At 42.7% G+C, this 19,666-nt stretch overlaps 2 long non-coding RNA genes across 2 annotated transcripts; one reads left to right on the forward strand and one right to left on the reverse strand.

Moving 5' to 3' along the window:
• Nucleotides 1-1,869: 1,869 nt before the first annotated feature.
• LOC123613685 (uncharacterized) lies at nt 1,870-14,294 on the reverse strand. Its single transcript, XR_006721072.2, has 5 exons — nt 14,160-14,294; nt 12,189-13,598; nt 10,114-10,175; nt 5,298-5,380; nt 1,870-3,607 (listed from the first exon to the last, which is right to left on the reverse strand). It is a non-coding gene; the product is annotated as an uncharacterized LOC123613685 (long non-coding RNA).
• On the forward strand, nt 13,433-19,382 carry LOC123613686 (uncharacterized). Its single transcript, XR_006721073.2, has 3 exons — nt 13,433-13,567; nt 14,245-18,052; nt 19,273-19,382. It is a non-coding gene; the product is annotated as an uncharacterized LOC123613686 (long non-coding RNA).
• The last annotated feature ends 284 nt before the right edge of the window (nt 19,383-19,666 follow it).

The raw sequence follows: 19,666 nt of genomic DNA on the forward strand, positions 1-19,666 counted from the left end.
CCTTGAGCTGGACCCTCAAACTGCGTAAGCCTCAAACTTCCACATACAAAGTGAGGACAGTAACAGGCAACAGGTTATTGCAGGGCTGTGTGAGGGCAAAGTGAGATGATCTGTGTAGAACTCTTAGGAGGGCACTGGGTAGAAAGTAAGAACACAATAAAATTATATTGTTTATCACTAAGAGGACTTTCTATGATTGCATATGACAAAAAGAATATCAACCAGTTTCGGCAAATGGAAGCACATTTACTTCCAAAATAGAAAGTCCAGCTGTAGACCCGACCAAGAGATTCAGTCAATGGAGTGACTCTCGCTAGGAGACGAGCCCTGACCATGGTTTGGCAGGGGGGCTGCGGTGAAGCAGGTGCTTCCCAATGCCCCCAGCCCAAGGCCAGGGGGGAGAGCCTCTTCCTGTTAGCGCCTGCACAAGTCCCAGGAGTCCCTCTGATTGGAGTCACTTGTTCACCCAAACGACAACAATTGCTGGGAGAATTTGATGCTTTGATTGATAAATTGTGGTAGGCCAGTTAACAGTGCCCCAAAGACGTTCAATAGTCCCAGGAAACTATGACTATCATAACTTCCATGACAAAAGAGACCTTTCAGATGTGGTTAAGTTAAGGATCTTGAGATGAAAAGATTATCGTGGATGATTGGGGTGCACCCAAGGTAATCACAAGGGCTCTTATAAGAGGGAGGCAGAAGGGTCAGACGTCAGGCAATGTGATGATGGAATCGGTAATCAAAGTAACCACAAGCCAAGGAATGCCAGCAGGAAGTGCAAGCTGGAAGTGACAGAGAACATGTTCTCTTCCTGGAGCCTCTGCAAGGAGTCAGCCTTGCCTGATGACACCATGATTTTAGCCCCACGAGAACCATTTTGGACTTCTGACCTCTAGAATAATAATTCTCTAAGCTTGTGGTAGTTTGTTACAGTTGTACCAAGAAATCGAACACACGAGTCTTGGGTCACAGTCCTTCCTCCTGATGTGCTCAGATCACGTGGATGAGACGGGAGGAATGACTCCCAGAGGAAAACAGAGACGCTGTCATCGTGCAGAATGAGTATCAGGGAAAAGTCCACAACGTTTCCGTATCAACACTGGTTTTGTTGCTGCAGCTTTTTAATGTGGTTATTCTTTTTTTTTTAAATTCTGCATGAACAACACTACCATAGCTGACTGCATTCTTGAGTAGCTTTGCCATAGTACACGTCCTCCAACCTCTGTGCCTGTACGTAGGATCCTTGAAAGGAGGGATCTTTCCTTTTTCACCCTGGACACGCATGATGTTGAGATGACAATACAGTGTGGTGATCTGTGCCACAAATCCATATGTCATTTTTAAATTAATATTGATCACATCACAAAAAGATATCTGACAGCAGTAATGAATGTCACACCAGTCAGAATGGCCATCATTCAAAAGTCCACAAACGATAAATGCTGGAGAGGGTGTGGAGAAAAGGGAACCCTCCTACACTGTTGGTGGGAATGTAATTTGGGGAAGCCACTGTGGAAAACAGTATGGAGATTCCTTAAAAACTAAAAGTAGACGTATCTCATGACCCAGCAATCCCACTCCTGAGCATATATCTGGAGAGAACTCCAATTTGAAAAGATACATGCACCAGAATGTTCATAACATCACTACTTAAATAGCCAAGACATGGAAACAACCTAAAAGTCCATGGACAGATGACTGGATAAAGAATTTGTGATATATGTATACAATGGAATACCACTCAGCCATAAAAATTAATGCCATTTGCAGCAACATGGATGGACCTAGAGATCATCATACTAAGTGAAGTAAGTCAGAGAAAGACAAATGTCATATGATATCACTTATATGTGGAATCTAAAAAAAATGAGGCAAATGAACTTATTTACAAAACAGAAGTAGAGTCACAGACATAGAAAACAAATTTATAGTTACCAAAGGGGATATTGGGGGAGGAATGAATTTGGAGTTTGGGATTAACCAATACAGACTATTATACATAAAATAGATAACCAACAAGACCCTGCAGTACAGCACAGGGAACTATATTCAATAACTTGTAATAACCTATAATGAAAAGAATATGAAAAAGAATACACATAGATGTGTAACTGAAACACCATGCTGTACATCAAAAGCTAACAGCATCATAAGTCAACTATACTTAATAAAAAATAAAAAGAAGTAATGAACATGATCAGACAAAGCAAAGCAAATTAGGTTCCATCAACGTAAGCACTAGGCCTCCTTCTTTCACTAACAGGCTTGTTCATCTTAAAGACCCCACTTTCCTCCTTTGAGTCTTGAGTCATAGTCTGCAGAAAAGCAGGAGGTGAATGAGCTAAGTGATGTCAAAGCCGTCTTCTCCGCAGCCGTGGCACTGATTGCAAGGGGAGTACGGTCTCTTCTTGGGGCGCAAGGAGATTGTGAGGTGGGGTGGGGTAGAGGGTTCTGAGTCTGGGAGAGTTGGTGTAATATTGAAAAGAAAGCTTATAGCACAGGGAACTATACTCCATATCTTGTAGTAGCTTACGGTGACAGGGAATATGAAAATGACTATATGCACATTCACGTGTGACTGAAGCATCGTGCTGCACACCAGAAACTGACGCAACATTGTAAAGTGACTATACTTCACAAATAAAAAACAAAAAATCAATCAAAAAACTAATCAAGAGGCCCGAGCACTAAATTCCAGGGCCAACTCCACCAGCACCCAGTTTTCTCTCCTATGTAATGTAAGAACACTGTAATTGAATCCATGGCCATGACAGTAAAGGGGGTTTCCAGGGAGGAATGGGCTGGGGGAAAGTTACGTTTCTGAGTGTGGTAATGATATTGAAGTCATCTGGGAGATCCGTTTAATTGTAAATCGAACAACCAGAGAGAAATTAATCCTGACAGTCTCCTTGAATATCAGAATTCAAAGCAGAGGGTCTTGGATAATATGGCCAAAATCCACAGGAGATTTTGACCCATCTTCATTCTCCCAATCTACCCCAGGCCCACCTCTGCCCATTGAGAACCCGGGTCTAGATTATATTCAACTTCTTCTGTGGTTCTCTGTCTTCATTGACCTACAATTCTATGCACTGTTTTTCCAGGTGCTGGAGCTCTTCAGACACAGGAGAAAGACATGGAACTACCACCATCGCCATATTTTCCACCCGCTGTTTTTTCTGGGCCAGGATGCAGACAGGGCTTTATGCCAGTGTGCCCAGGATTCAGGACACTATCCCAGCACAAAGCCACCTCGGCCTGACGGGCTGAAATGACACAGGCCACCCCAGGACTCAAAGGTAGGATCCTGAGGTTCTCAGGCGAACACACGCAAGTGAGAAGTCAAATCTGGCAGCCACACTGGCTGCCTCCCGCGGTGAGATGCTGGCCGCTGCGAGATTCTCGCAGGTTCCGAAACTCAGTCTTTCCTGACAATTCAGCATCAGGCTCTGACAAGACAAGCTGCTTCATTATCCATCTGGGAAAGAGGGACAGGCAATTTTGCCGAGGCAGTAATTGTCGATGGGGGAGGTTGCTCTATCCAGGGAAATACGTGTTGTCTAGCGCCATGTTGGGGCATTAGCAAGTCATTTCCAGGACGGCTCTGAAAAATGAAACCATCTTTATTTGATGCGGTGTCATTACCACTATTTATGACTCAGACCAAACATTCAAATCACAGGGAGTTTGAGCAATTCAGCAAATGAGAAGAGACTAGAAAACTAAAGAAAAAGAACAGTTCGGCCATAGGACATCTCTGCTTTACCAAAGACAATTAACTTTTAAAAAGGAGCATGATTGAAAAATTAGAAGGCGACCTCATGACTTTTACAAGAAAAGGAGGGTCAGAAGACATATACTGAGTGTTACTTTTTGTCAAAAATGAGCTATATTCTTCACATTTGGGATCTTTTTAAATCTGCAAAAGAAAACTTAGAACTGTGTTGATTTTATCGATGAAAGTATCGAGGAACAAAACACCAGCATACATTGTGTAAAATGATTTCTCCAAGCTCTTCTAGTGTATAAGTGGGAAGAAAAAACCCTCCTCCTTTTCTTTCCAGAGCAACCCTGGCTGTGTCTCCTGGTCTAAACTGAAGAATCTTTGTCCTCCCAAGCAAAACATTCCGTGGCCGCCTTCCTGGTTGACTTGGGGTGATGGTGGTGTCTGGAACAGAGTCTTAGTCACAACCACCAGTCACAGTGCACCTGACCAGATGCTCGTCTGGGACTCTGACAAGTCATATGTGTGATCTGGGAATTCTGTTTCCCAGTGACGGAAAACCGACATCAAATTGGCAAAAGTAAAAGGGGAATTTGGTGTCCACCAAATACTGAGGCATTTGAACACAGGGTTAAATGACTTAATGGGAGAAACATAGGGCCCATTGTTTTCTTTTAAACAACTTTGTTGAGGTGTAATTTCTTTACAGTAAGCTATGCATATTCCAGACGTACAATGTGATGAATTTTGATGTACACACCTATGAAACCACCGCCACAATCACGATACCTAACATTTCCATCATTCCCTAGAGGTGCAAATTTCAAATTCCCAGTTTATCCCTTCCTATCCTCTTTACCCCCTGGTACCCACGAGTCTGTTCTCTATGTCGGTGAGTCTGCTTCTGTTTTGTAAATAAGTTCATATGTCTTTTTTTTTTAGATCCCACATAGAAGTGATATCATATGGTATTTTTTCTTTCTCTTTCTGGCTTACTTCACTTAGAATGGCGATTTCCAGGTCCATCCACATTGCTGCAAATGGCTTTATTTTATTCTTTTTTGTGGCTGAGTAGTATTCCATTGTGTGTGTATATATATATATATATATATACATATATACCAACTGGAACCAGGGGCTCAGGATGCTGCTACAATGTGTCCTCTTTCTCAGTCTCTACCCCTGCTTGTGCCTATAGTCCCTGCATCACCCTCACTCTCTTGCTACAGATGGGCTTGCTCCGTGTAGCAGGAAACATGTCTCCCAATCTCTGGGGACGGACTGACTCACATTCCTTCTGGTCCAGACTTAGAAAACAGCTCACCTCCTATTGGGTGCCCACCCTTGGGCCATCATCTAAGGCCAAATAAATAGCTCTGTATGATCGTGGTAGCTCCTGTCCTGACAACACACATGAAGTGGGAAAAGAGAACTTTCCAGAGCAGTAAGACTCCTGGGCTGACCTTACCATTGGCATCCAAGGCACAATGGAGGAGTACAGCCATTGGGCAAGGGAGAAACTTCCACGAAGTCTAATGTAAACATTTCAATGTCCTGGGAACTTGCTTACCTTTTCAAACTCCAAGTAGACGGCTGTCAAGACTTCAGAGCATGCACGCACTCACTTATTCATTCCTCAGACATGTACTGGTGCTAAAATAGAAGAAAAAGGAAGAATAAGATATGCTCTCTACCCTCAGAGTTTACTGCCTGCCAGGGGAAACAGACAAGTATACTAATGATGTCAGTATTTTGAGCCGAGTGTGTTAATGAGGGTCTGTAGAGGGCAGTGTTTTTCATGCTGTATGTTGAGACCCATCGGCAGGTCATTAAATCAATTTAGTAGGCTGCAGACAGCATTTTAACAAAAAGAAATAAAACAGGCCAGAATATATCAGTGCGTGTTGCACAGCAGCGAAGACGCAAGCATCCGGTGAAACAAGAGTGCTTCAATTGTGTTGGAGGCTGTGAATGTGGAGGTTTGTGTACCAAGTCACGACGTAAAATGCGTCTCTTGCTTGTGTCAGGAGTCTTTGAAAGAAACTGATATGATGTGAGCAGGAACACAGAGAAGGGACGCCTAGATGAGACTAGCAGGAGGTGGCAGAGGAAAGGTTTCTGAAGAAGAGAGCGCTTCATCTGAACCCCGGAGAAAAGGCAGCAATTCCAAGAGAAAGGGCAGCTTGGGAAGAGCCGAGAGGCGTGAGAAAGCAGGGTGGCTTGAAGGAGACTCGCAGCTGAAGAGCAGCAGCTGGGGACCTCCGACGGGCCAAGCTGTGAGCCAGCTCGTGTGGTTTTCATCTCAAAACCCCTACAACACGTTCTGTCATTCAGAATGAAACCTCAATCCTCCAAATAACCCATAAGACCCCAGGCAACCGGTCCCTCCTTCACAGTTGCCGCCTTGTTCATTCACTTCTTATATTCTAGCTACGCCGACTTCACTCCTGGTCCCATGTATTCCACCTGCTCCTACCTCGGGATTCTGTGCGTGCTCTTCCATTTGCCTGAAGTGTTCTTCCCCGGATATCTGAATGCCTCCATCTCCTCCTCCTTCCTATTTCTGCTCACATGTCCCTTATCAGTGAAGCCTTCTCTGAGCGTTCCATGCAAATGCAGAGCCCAGCACCCCCTTTTCCCTTCCTTGCTAGGCTTGTTTATGACATTCAACATTTAACATAATTGATTTTTGTCTTATTTCTGTCTTCTGCTCCACTAGGGTGCATGTTTCAAGAAGGCAAAAATTTACAGCTACTTTAATCCCTACTGCATTCCCTGATGCTTATTTCAATGCCTTGTATGGGGCAGGAACTCAATACATGTCTGGTGAATAGATTAATGAATTGGGATAATAATAGTACTGACTTCATACGGGGGTTGAAGTCTTCAGTAATTGATGACAATAACTTAATATGGTGACTGACATAATAAGTGATCAGCAACTATGAGTTTGTGCTAATAACAATTCTTAGGCATGGCTGCCTTTGTCTAAGGTGGACACTGAAACGTAGTCTGCATTCTGGGGACAAAAATAAGCAGCAATAATCAGGTGGGAGCCACAGAATCTAGACATAGCTCTATAAAACAATTTGTTCTGATTCTTTAACGGGAAGCTTTAGGATAACACACCCCATGTAGTTGAAAGTGAATACAATTCACCTACAAAATGAGAACTCTAAATTGTTTACTATCTTCCTGATCAATGCGTTGTGCTACAAATACTGCACAGTAGATTTCTAATGGAAACGTCAATCTCTTCTTCAATAATGTGGTCAGCTCTAGCCAGATACAACTGAAAGACAAGACTGTAGTTTGCTTTGCCTGGATTTCTTCCTTTCTTTCCTGAAGTTTGGGGAAGGTGTCCTTTTTTTGGCAACAAACGTTTTCAGAGTGCCTAATATATCAAGGCACTGTTCAAGGGAAGAAGGATTCAGCAGCTAAGAAGACAGGCTTGGTTTCTGCCTTCACAGAGCTTTACTCTGGCAGGAAAGAGGGATAAGCACGTAAGAAATTACAGCAGGAAAGCGTTAGCAGGTGGAAGAACGCATATGCCAGAAGCAACTAACTTAACTGGGGGTGAGGAAGGAAGATGGGAGAAGATAATTCTTTGCTTCTCAGAAGAGGAGAGGCTTAAGGAGAGGTGTGACGTTATCCTGGGAAAGATTAACACACAAAACAAAATAAAACAAGAAAATTCTTGGCAGAGAAGCTATCCTGGTAAAGTGAAGGGTGCTTCCAGGCGGGTGGGAAATACATATGATGGCTTGAAGCCTGGAGAGTAGCTGAAGGCCTCAGAGTCTTAAACGTTCTGAAAGGTGCTCTTAAAGGTAACACAAGGCTTACCTGCCGTATCACACAAATGGCTTGGCCATAATGAGCACAATTTCTCAGACTCTATTAGTGATGGCAGAAAATTCTTAATCTTCCTTTAACATATGTTCAAAGTTAACATTAAATACTAATAAACAAGATTTGATTATTTTTCTACAGTACACTCTGAAAATATCTCCTGATGACTTTTAAACCCTGCCTAGAATTCTCTGTTTTCCAGGTTCTGGAATTTTCTGTCTCACTCAGTCACAAGAGCCCACAGCTGCCTTGCACTTTGTATACTGACCTTCTTTCAGAGATTCTTACATATTCATGCATATTATGCCTTCTCTTTTTCTTTTTCTTTTTTTTTTTAATTGAAGTATAGTCCGTTTACAGTGTGTCAGTTTCTGGGGTGCAGCATAGTGCTTCGAGCATCCATGTACATACACGTACTCCTTTTCATATTCTTTTGCATTATTGGTTACTACAAGGTATTGACTATAGTTCCCCATACAGTGTGAACTTGCTGTTCATGTATTTTATACATACTAGTTAATATTCGCAATAGTCTTCCTCCTTTTTATGAAAAGAGTAACTTACTCGTAGAGACTGAGCCAAACGCAGATCCTGACTGTAGGCACCACGTGGGAGCCTTGGCAATTCCTTCCACTATCAAGCCCCAGCTAGGGATGCCCTACAGAGCCCTGGGTAGACTGGCCGATCCCAGGAAATCTACAGTGTAAGTGCAGAGATAAGGCATGTAAGTATTAAAAGACAAGTAGCAAGACAATGCAAACTTTGTGAGGTGACGAGTGATTCATCCAAAAAGTAATAGAAAATCAAGAGAAGAAGAGACCATCACAGTCAGAAAGGCATCCCGGAGCAATAACAGTTTGAACCACATCTTGAACCATGAGTAGGATTCTGATAGATGGGTGCCAGCTGGATAATCCCACCTAGGGCCAGGGAAGGTGGTGGGGGTGGAGGGCAGAGAGGCTGGAGAGAGAGCATGAGTGAAAAAGCTTTGTAGAAACCTGCAGCTAGTGTTCTGGGGTTCCGTAGAGATTCTCTTGAAGTTAGTCATCTCTTTGCTTGCAAACTTAGATTCATTCATTCATCTAAATGAGGGCGTGCTTATTAAAAACCTAGGATTCTGCAAACTTTTAGGACAGGATTTTAAATCGAACCAAGGAAATATGAAACAATTTTTAACGAGTAAAGGCATGAATCATGATAGTCAGCTCTTTTACAGTCTGAGCTATTTAAGTTTGAAGCTCAAGAAATTACACATTTAAGTGCCTAAGTAGTCTTCAGTTGACTTTTAATTAACCTCTTTTGCCATTTCTCATCCAGGGAAATTGAAAAATATTTTTATAGTCCAACAAAAACCTACTTTATGAAAGAGTTACACAAATTTGAAAGTCACTCATAATAATCTTTCAGAACATGTGATGTTTGTAGCTGAATCAAGCCAAACTGTATTTATCCCTTATCCGTCCTAGTTATCTTGGCATCACTCTCTTATTAATAAGATTCAGACAAAGTTCAGCCTTCTGGCACAAAAGTGAAAACCCACGGTGATTTTAAAAATGATTTTCTCTAATCAGGTGGCGTCTCATTAGTTGTGATTCCTTTCTTTTAGATTCTGATGTTTGCAGATGCTTTTGAAGGGAACAAAATTTAAAGCATGCTCTCCCAAGTGTGCACCTGCCTCTTCCGGCAGTTGTCTTCTTCTAGCCTTCTGGTTTGGAGGAGAGGATTCTTTTTTTTTTTCTACTCAGCTGAATTTAATCTCAAAAAAATGATACCCATGCCTTTTTCTTTAAATCTCTATATGTTTTTCTTTAAACCTCCACCCCTGTTCAAAAGAAGACGACCATGATCGATTTGCCTTTAAAAAGGATATAAAGGCTATGTCATTCAATTTTTATCTTGAAGATAGTAAGTGGAGTCCCCTAGTTCCCTTGGCACCCAAAATAATAAGGTTCTTATGTCTCCCATGGTAACTAGCCACCAAAAAGGATTCCCTAGTGTGTCAGTCAGGGTAGGCTAGGCTGTGCTCTAGTAACAAGTAAACTTTATGATCACAGTGGTTCAGCACAACAGAAGTTGGTTTCTTCCCCATGCAAAGTCTAATGTGGCTTGTCTGGGATGCTCCTTCATCCAGCAATTCAGGGATACATGCTCTCTTCATCTATAATAGAGCCACTGTAACATGCTGTTTTTAGGGTCCCTTCAGCACAGGGAGGAAAAGGGAGAAGAAACACACCTTATAACTGCCTCCCCTGGAAGTAACGTGTGTCATTCTGTTTCAGATTCTTTGGACAGAAGGAGTCCCTTGGCCTCAACCTAATTGCCAGAGCAAGTGGGAAATGAAGGGGGAGCACAGGATGTTTGTCAAGGAATAACCGTCTCTGGATCAGTTAGATAATAGATTACATCTGGGTCTATGCTAAGCCAAGTTCAGAAGAAGCAGATGGAGAACGTGATGTTTTCAAATCATTGTCTGGAAGTAATCTGGACTGCAAAGTGTATACATTCTGGAGACAGAGTATATATACTGCCTGGCTTACCCCTTTCCAACAGTAAGACCTTCAGCAGATCACACGTACACTCTGAGTCTCAGTGTCGTCATCTGTAAAATGGAAAGAATATTGACAAGGCAGTTGTAAGGATTAGAAATAATCCTCTAAAGCTTCTGGAAAAGGGCCTGGCAAATACTACCTATCCAACTTTAAAAGTAGTAATTATTGGTAACATATTTTATTGATAATAACAAAATGGTGATATCATTATCATCATGCAAAATAATTAGTTTGTTATATTTAATTTACCAAAAATAATTAAAACAGTTTTGAAATGTAAGCATCTCTTGAGACTTCCAAGTTGAGTTCAGAGGTGGCCTGGACCCTGCATTGAATTTACTGTTAGCAGGAAATATGATATGTTATTAAATGTAGAATTTCTCATTTTAGATTTAAAAAAAAAAAACAAGCTTTTAAAGCAATTGCAAACTTTTTAAAGGGACATTAATGTAAGCGGAGATGTGTTTCCATGGCAATGTCTGAACAACACAAAGGGAAGAAGAAGGGAAGGGGCATTTAGTGAGTACACACGTGATGTTAAGCAGTGTGCTTGGCACTCTGGATCCAAAGTCTGTCTAAAACTCAGGAACACACTATGAGATCAGGAGGATGGTCACCGTTTAATGGAAGAACAAGCGGAGTCAAGGGTAGAGAGACTTTCCGCAACCATTTGACTGTGGCCTGAGTGGGACCTGACCCCACCTTTGCCCGCAGCTCCTGCTCAGCTTCTCTGCACCACTGAGCCTCCTGCAACTGCATCTTCTTTGTTTCTCATGCAGAATGTCCCACGTTTTCTCAGCCTCATTCCTCTCTTTGTTCCCACACTTTCTCAGGGCTTCTCCGAGGGTTAACGTACAAACCTCCATCTCCAGCCTCATCTCTTACCAGCACCCCAGGTCCCCATTTCCTTCTGACAATAGGATAAGTGTCCTTAGGTGCACCACCTTGCCTACTCACAGACAGTTCTCTCTTATAGCGGAAAGCCTGTGATAAAAACGCGGAGGGTGGTGGCGCACCGCAGTCCCCTTGCCGAGCCATCCTGCGGAGGGTCAGTTAGGCAAGAATCATCAACAGAGGCCCCGTCTGGGGGAAACGTGGTGAGGAAGAGAATACATGCACGGTCTCAAAGGGTCATTCATTGAGAAGGGAAAGACAGTCACTACTCAGTGATGAAAACAGATGACACGCTGGCTGTGTGATCAAAATCTCCCTTAGCAATGAGCAGCGGTGGGGCGACCGCAGCCTCTGGATGGGATGCACTGAGGAGGAAACGCTGCCGCTGATGAATAACCTGAATCTAATCATCAGGAAACATGGGACAAACGCACGCTGAAGGGTAGCCGACAACTGGCCTGGATTCTTCCAAAAGGTCAACGTACGGAAGTGGGAAGGACTGAGGAACCTTCCAGATTGAAGAGGCTAAATAGACACAGCCACTAAATGGACCAGATCCTGCACTGAAGGGGACAGGGCTTCAAGGACAATAACCAGACAATTAACAAATATGGGACATTGGAAGGTAAATCTGATGAAAGAGTTGTAATGATGTCACATTTCCTAAATGCCACAGTATTGTGGTTATTTAAGAGAACATTCTTATTCTTAGGAATTATAGACTGAAATCGTAATAAGTAAAACCGCAGAATGCATGTGATCCGCTTTCAAATGGTTCGGAAAAACAAATCATCATTTTAGAATTCATAATTTGCACACACATATCTGCATAATATATGTATGTGTGTGTATATATTTGTATATCTATTTATATAAAGAGAAGATGATGAAGCGAATGTGGCAAAATGCTAAAAACTGGTGAGTCTGGCAGGCGTGTATGCAGAAGTTCTCTAGAGAGACTGTTTTCTCAGCAATTCAATGAGCTTTAGAAGCTTAAACAAATTGAAGTTTCTATTAATAGTGAGTAATTACTGTGTGCCCATCATTTGCTACAGCATGTCCTCGGCAGGTCACAGGCATTCTTTCTACACTTTCTAAAAAGCTCTGGATGTGGAAATGTGTCTTCATTTTCATGTGTAGATATGAGGAAATTAAAACAAGATACTCACTGCAGGATGTGGCAGGATCCCAGATTTGAATTCAGACCAGGCTCACTTCCCCTCGCTAGAAAGGCCAGTTCCCTTGAGGTCAGGCAGGAAGAGGCGGGGCTTCACCTTTCTGGAGCTCACAGCCCACAGGGAGGGTAGAGGGGGGAAGAACAGGTAGGAACCGGATGCCGCAGAGTGCTGTGACGGTGCTGCTACATTCTCCCAGCCACTGTTTATTGAACACTTCCTACACACCAGTGCCGGGGGGTCATGGTGAGCTTTCTGGGACCAGAGCTGTGGACGGCAGAGCCCCGGGCTCCACCATTCCAGAGCTCCCACTGCAGGGGATGTGATGGCCCTGGTGAACACAAGCACTGCAGAGAGCACCTGGATGAGCATCTCACCTGGACCAGGAGGCTGAGGCAGGCTTCTCAGGGAGGACGCTACTGCTGCCCTGATGGATTTCAGAGATGGGTGAACCTGTGAAACCTTGCTCGCCTCTGTGTTCTAAAGCCGGGCACATGGGGAATTCACCAGCTGGTGAACTTGGAGAAAGGATATAAAGGTGTTCTCTACTGTGTGCAGAGGCACTATTTCTCACTGAATGAGTGAATGAATGAGTGAGTGAGTGAATAAATCCCCACCTGTGACTGCAAGGAGCCCAGTGGGATGAGCTGTCCTACAGAGGAGCCTCTCTGTCCTTCTTCCCGGTCACCAGAGGGAGGGGGCCGGTCCCAGCAAGCCTTTCCCTCCCTCACTGATCCAGCAGTGAGAAGAATTTGAGGGCGTCGGCTCATGACTAACCCCAGTCAGGGGGCTTCCTGATCACCCTGGCTTCTGTGATATGCTTTTCAATTAGAGGAAATACTTTACTAAGAAAAGCCATTCAGCTCAGTCTCTTACTCACTTTCTCTCTTTTTTTTTTTTTTTCTTCCTGAGTTGCTCAATACTTTCTCAAGCTCTTATTTTCACAGAGGAAAGCTGGGCCACCTTCCCGAAGCTTGCCTTGGGTTTTGTCCTTGCCAATGTCGTGTGAAGCCAGCAGCCCACGTGCCTCTCTCGGTCGGAAGCAACGGCCTTCGGCTCCAGCCAAAGATCACAATCATTGTCATAACAAAACTATGCACTTCCAGTTCTGCTCGGTGTTTTTCCTCACATGCTCTCTTTTCATGTACAGAGTAGACTTACGAGGATGTGAAAGACCCTTGCGGATAAAATGCCTGAGGATTTCTGCATCCCTTTGGCTGATGCCTCAGAAGCCCCCAGGGGAGCCCCCTTGGGGCAGGAAGCCCTGCTGACTCATTTCTCTGAACTTTGCTCAGCCAACCAGGCCAGCCAACTCAGCTCTTGCTTGTCTGTGTTCCCTATAATGGAGTTCCGAGTTCCAAGTTCCAGGTGAGGTATGTTTCACTTGATAAATAGATCTCATAGCTAGAAGGAAAAAAAAAAAAAGGTGGGAGACTAGTAATCAGCAAAGTTACAATATCATCCTATTGTTGGTAAGGAAATACATGCCTAGTAAAGTAGATCGTTTCATTTGCCTAAAATGACAAAACTAATTCGGGGCAGAGCAGAAACTGAGTCCTCATTCTGATTTCTACTCTAGAACATGTGATGGTTGCATCTGGCTAAACCAGTCACAGTGAATGAAAAGGACCAGTGATTGGGCCCAGGAGGGAAGAAAATAACAATTAAAAAAATCCGGAAAGCTGAATTTCTGACATGCCCTCCCCCACCCCCAACCCCCGCTTCCTGTGCCTGACTCTCGGATCTGAGTTCCTGACTCTGGAGAGGTTATAGAAGCCATGGTGCAGCCACCTCTTTCTTCCGGACGGAGCTCCACTTCCCTTGCTAGGAACCCCTCTGGCTGTGGGAGCGCAGGGCCCTCTGTTCCGGCTCCTGCATGTTCTTCCAGGTGGGAGCTACCTTGTCACGTTTACACACACCCCCTCCCCCGTTCTTATGAACTGAAAGACTAGATCTGAGGCTTACCTGAAACCACCTATGGGAACACTTTCTTTCTAATGTAAAATAACAAGGCTTTATAGTGTTTAAGTTGCTCCAATCTTCCTTGCAGGGAGCACAGAAAGACAGTCAGCTTCTGGATGAAGGAAACAAGTCTCCTCCACAACTTTCAAAAATCATCAGAAGGGTCCCCAAGCTGCATAAGGTTCCGTGGAGAATGCGAACTCAGGTGTAGGTCAGCCTCCTCCTGTGCAAGAATGACGGGCCTGGCGATGCTCCCCGGGGACAGGGCCCCCAGTGACACTCTGTGTGCCACCCAGAGGCACTGGGCCAGGAGGCGGGCCATGTCTGCAACTGAATTGCACTTCTAGGAGGTCCAAGGGGTGATTATTCCCAAGCATTCAGCAGACTCAGCACATTTTTAAACACACTTTTTCTTCCTGTAAAGAAAAAGATGTTGGCTTGTAGCTTCCTTACCTGTAATTTCTTAGAATGGTTTTCATACTCTTCCTTTTTAATATCTCTTCCTTCTTCCTTCCTTCCTTCCTTCCTTCCTTCTTTACTTCCTTCCTCTGGTAATCTTCCTCTCTCTCTCTTTGGCCAAAACAATACCATTTTTTTCCTGTTCAATCCCTGAAGACAGCACCAAATTACATTTATTTTTAAATGATGACAACAGTGGAATTACTGAGAACCATTTAAAAAGAATGGTTAAAAACTGAAAGTTCGCAGAGTTGATTCTCCATGAAATGATACTGATTTGATAGATCCAGGGGCTGAGCATTGCCTTCTTCTGTCATGTGAATCAAGTGTCATCTTTTCATTTTAAAAGAAATGGTTATATTGGCATCTCTTTTATGATTGTCTGTGGGCTGCGTCCTTTCTGTGAGGTAGAATGTCCATTCGCATAGTCACAAAGGAACTTAAGGAATGTCGGCTCAGGACATCGTACGGCTCAGGACATGTACTAATTTTCCCAGTTTCTCTCTTACTCTGACTGCCTGGCTGAGCAAAAAATAAATAAAAGTTGTGGTTGTTTGTCCTATTGCAAGGTGATTATATGGACCAAATAAACAAATGGAACGACCCGTCAAGTTTTCCACATGGGCCATAGGTTAGAGTGGACCAGATCACTTCACATCTTTTCAATGCATCTGTTTTGAACTTAACCTGCATTGGACTCTACTCACTCATGCTTGCTGAATCTGTGAACTTAAATATGTTACCCCACTTCTCTGAGACTCTCTTTCCACATCCGTGAACTGGAGGTACTGCTAGCATCCACAGGGCTGACGGTGGACCAAGCAAGAAACTGTGCAGTCTGCAGGGACATCTTGCACTCAGTAGGCCTCCATCAACGTGGTTTCCTGTAATTTCACCAGAGCTGTGTGCTGACCCGATGAGGTCGGCAAATGCTGTAATTTCTGCTCTGCAGTGGAGGTGCTGAGCTCCGAGAAATAAAATGAACTGATCAAGATCTCACACGTGGTTCAGTATCCAGTTAAACCACTGGTTCTCAAGCAAGGATGATTTTGCCTCCAGGGGACATTTGGTGATGCTTGCATACTGCGCACTGTCACAACAGGGGAATTACGCTATTGGTGTCTAGTGGGCAGAGACCAGGGATGACGCTAAACACCTTGCAATGCACAAACACAACTCCCTACAGCAAAGAATCGTCCAGGCGAAATGTTGATGGCGCCGAGCTGGAGAAGCCCTGGTTTAGATCCGTGCATACTGACATCAAATCAAGAGTTCTTTTCAATTCACTTTACATTTCCCAAAGTACATCAAAGCACCTTGTAAAACTAAAGCACTATTTTGGTTAGTTGAAAGGCAGGATAATAGAAGAGAAAACTTTAAGGTTTGACATATCTGGGTCTATTCTCAGCTCTACCATTATTAACATTTAATCTGTGTGACCTCAGGCAAAATTAACTCATCTGAACCCTGGATTCTCTATTTGTGAAATGTAACAGGACACTTCAAAAGTTAGAAATCATATAACTAAATGCCCCATTCACGGCAGCTACAGATACAGTTATTATGATAGTTGACTTGTCATTTATGGACGTGGGTGTAGATAAATGGGATACCTTTCATTTTTTAAATAAGCATTAATGAATGCACACCTTGTGCTAAACCCGCAGGGGTAACGGGAAAATAATCTGAAAGACTGAACATTCAACTCTACGGAAAATGCACTACCCCAAAAAGACCACCTAAATGACTGGATAGGACTCAGGTTTCCAGTTTGGAATAAATTTAGAAAAACCAAATAAGATGTGAAAATAGAAAGATGCTTTTTTTTTTTTTTTGGCATATTTTAGTGTACTTGAAAAGAGTGGTTAACAACTGAAAGTTCACAGAGTTGATTCTCCATGAAATGATACTGATTTGATAGATCCAGGGGCCCCATAAGAGAAAAAAATCCCAGCAATTAGTTGAGTTGCCATCTGTCCAGAAGCTTCCCAAGTTCGAGATGAGCACAAAACCAAAATTGTTTCTTTAAATGAAAGAGGAAAAACAGGTCACCATCAGAGGAGAGGAAAGACTGTCCTCTTGCACGAGGGACAAGCCCTCTAGGAGGCCTGGAGGTGTTTGATCTGGTCCACTGTGCCTGTCTTTTCGTCTTTTTTATCTTTGAGGCTGACCCTCAGTGCCTGCCCCAGACTCTGTCTACTGGTCGGTTAATTGTTGACTCATCGGTTCTCTGCCCGGGAAGGGCCTGACTCTGGTGAGAGCTGCCAGATCTGGTCCTAGGGTTTATGGTTAGGGTGGCTAGATAAAATACAAGATACCCAGCCGCATCTGAATTTCAGGTAAACAAATTATTTCTTGTGTATGTACATCCCAGATGTTGTATACAAATATTGGGACACACTTATACCAAAAATAAATGTTGTCTACCTGCAATTTAAATATAACTGGACATTCTGTATTAGTGTTTGCTTCATCCAGTAACCCTACTCCGAACAATGGCAAATCTAGATCCCGATCCAAGGCCAAGTTAAGGGGAAGAGGGTACCCACATCACCATCCATCCACACTGTGCCCCATCCAGACTGAGGTACAGGAAAGACTTCACCTCGAGTGTTCATGGTTGTATAGCTATAAATGCAAATGTAACTATAAACATAAATATATTCAAAACTGAGGTTTCCAGGGAAGAGTGGCCTGGAAGGTTGAAAATGCCCAGCCACCTGGCTGCATATGGAGAGAGGCGTGCCTTCTCTTTATATTAATATTATTGGATCTCTCATGGGCCTCATGCGTAAGCGTCATTATGTCTATTTCACAAATCAGAAACTAAAAATCAAGGCATAAAGCAACATTGAATCTTAGCCAAAAGTGAGCTAGATTTACAGTCTATAAGGCCAAAATTTGAATTTCAGCCCTACCCAGATAATACTACCAGAAATACCTTAACATTTTGAGTCTCTCATTGTCATTGTTAAGCAAATAATACACAGACCACTGGGTGGAGGGAGGAATTCATGTATTGATGTATACAAAGTACCAAACAGCCCTGGAAGAGGTACCCAAAAAATGACAGCTACTGGCATTCATTTCTATAAGGTAAGTTTCCCTTGAACAGTGATGCTGTGACTAAAATCAGGGACTTGGTACATAGCATAGTCATGGGCACATGGAGTTATTAATAAGGTAGATTTGAATTCATGTCTAGTTACTCAGATAGTTCCTTCAAATTAAGCATTAAGCACTCCCCTACTTTTAAATGTAAATAATAATGTAACACTTTAGTAATATCTTGAATCTTGGACATCTTAAATGAATTAAATTTACTGAATCAATTTTCTCATCAACAGCAGACTCTGGAAGGTTGGGGACATGCCCTGACTATACTGTAAAGTTCTTTCTGGGGAGAAGACCCATTCTCTGCTCATCTGTGAGTGAAGGTGAGTGGAGAGAGTCCTACAAGAAGGGATATCAACACAGGCAAAGGCAAGGAGGTGGGGAAATCTGGAAACACAGGGTTTGTGAAGGTCAGAGAGTGGTCATAGGAATTATTGTGATGCAAATTTCTTTGGAGGGGCAGGTTATCTTCCATCATTCCCAGCTTTTTAAGAAGTGCAACAGCCGTGGTGTTTTCCAGTGAGGCAGAATCACTGTTCTTTGTCATCAGCGGTCTTAATCTTGCAAAAGAATAAAGTTAGTGAAAGATACATTTGAGTGAATATCAGCCTCCTTCCTTTACACTAGAATTAAGAACCAAGAGTCCTGGGAGGGAGGAAGGGAGAGGGCTGAGTGCAAGGGCCACGAGTTCCTGCCCCACGTAGGTGCCCAGGAATGTTGCTGTCACATCTGTTCCCAGCTCCAAACCACCTCTGGAGTCCTGCTAGGAGGGTTCCTTCTGAATGGGGTTTTGTGTATGTAAACCATCAAATTTACCACTTGCTCTTTTTTTATTTTTCAGTGTAATTAGAATGATAAGTATATTAAGTAAATTTTCTCCAAACATTTAAATATAAAATTGTGCAACTCATAAATCAAAATTGAAACTTCGCAAATCCTCTTATACATTCAATCTAAAAAAATGATAAAAATTTGATTTACAAACCAAAAACAGACTCGCAGACATAGAAAACAAACTATGGTTACCGAAAGGGAAAGGGCAGAGAGGGATAAATTAGGAGTTTGAGGTTAACAGACACACATGACTATGTATAAAATAGATGAACAACAAAGACCTACTGGATAGCACAGGGAGCTGTATTCAATTTCTTGTAATAACAGATAATGAAAAAATAATCTGAAAATAAAATATACTTATGTATGTGTATATATAACTGAATCACTTTGCTGTATACCTGAAACTTACATTGTAAATCGACTATACTTCAATAAATTTTTTGTAAGTGATAAAAAAGTTGATTATAAATCTTATTCAAATGCTCTATCTCAATAAAAGCATAAGCCTACAGTGACACATTTCCTTAAGTGCTTTAACACCTTAAAAAATACATTCACAAACATGTAATATTCACAAAACATCATAATGCTTATAAAATGTATTGTTATATTCATACTCAACCTGTGAGAAAATTAGTGATCCGGTAGGTTTAGTTAATTTCTCCATTAATCACATACTTATATATACTTTAATGTATCTTTCCAGGTTACAGTGAGCTATTGAACATAAAACAAAAAGACTGTGATTGATCAGCTGGGATTGTTGAAGTATCAGTGAATTGACCACACCCAGGGCCATAGTTTGAACTCCTGAAGTGAGTCAAACCCTAGCACATATTCCTCAGCAAGACTGATTCAGTGTGTCCATGAGTGTTCACAGCCACCTCTTTTCCTGCGTTGGGTGTCTCTGCTCTTTGCCATCATTATGTCTGTGTCATGGGATGTGTTATGAGCTGACTCATATGCCCCCAAAGTTCATATTTTGAAGTCCTAACCCCCAGTACCTCAAAGTGAAACCATATTTGGAGACAGTGTCTTTAGAGAGGTAATTTAATTAAAGCAAGGCCCTTTATGAGTGGGCCATAACCTGACTTGTGTCC

The sequence above is a fragment of the Camelus bactrianus genome, chromosome 2 (genome assembly GCF_048773025.1).
Source record: "Camelus bactrianus isolate YW-2024 breed Bactrian camel chromosome 2, ASM4877302v1, whole genome shotgun sequence".
NCBI lineage: Eukaryota > Metazoa > Chordata > Mammalia > Artiodactyla > Camelidae > Camelus > Camelus bactrianus.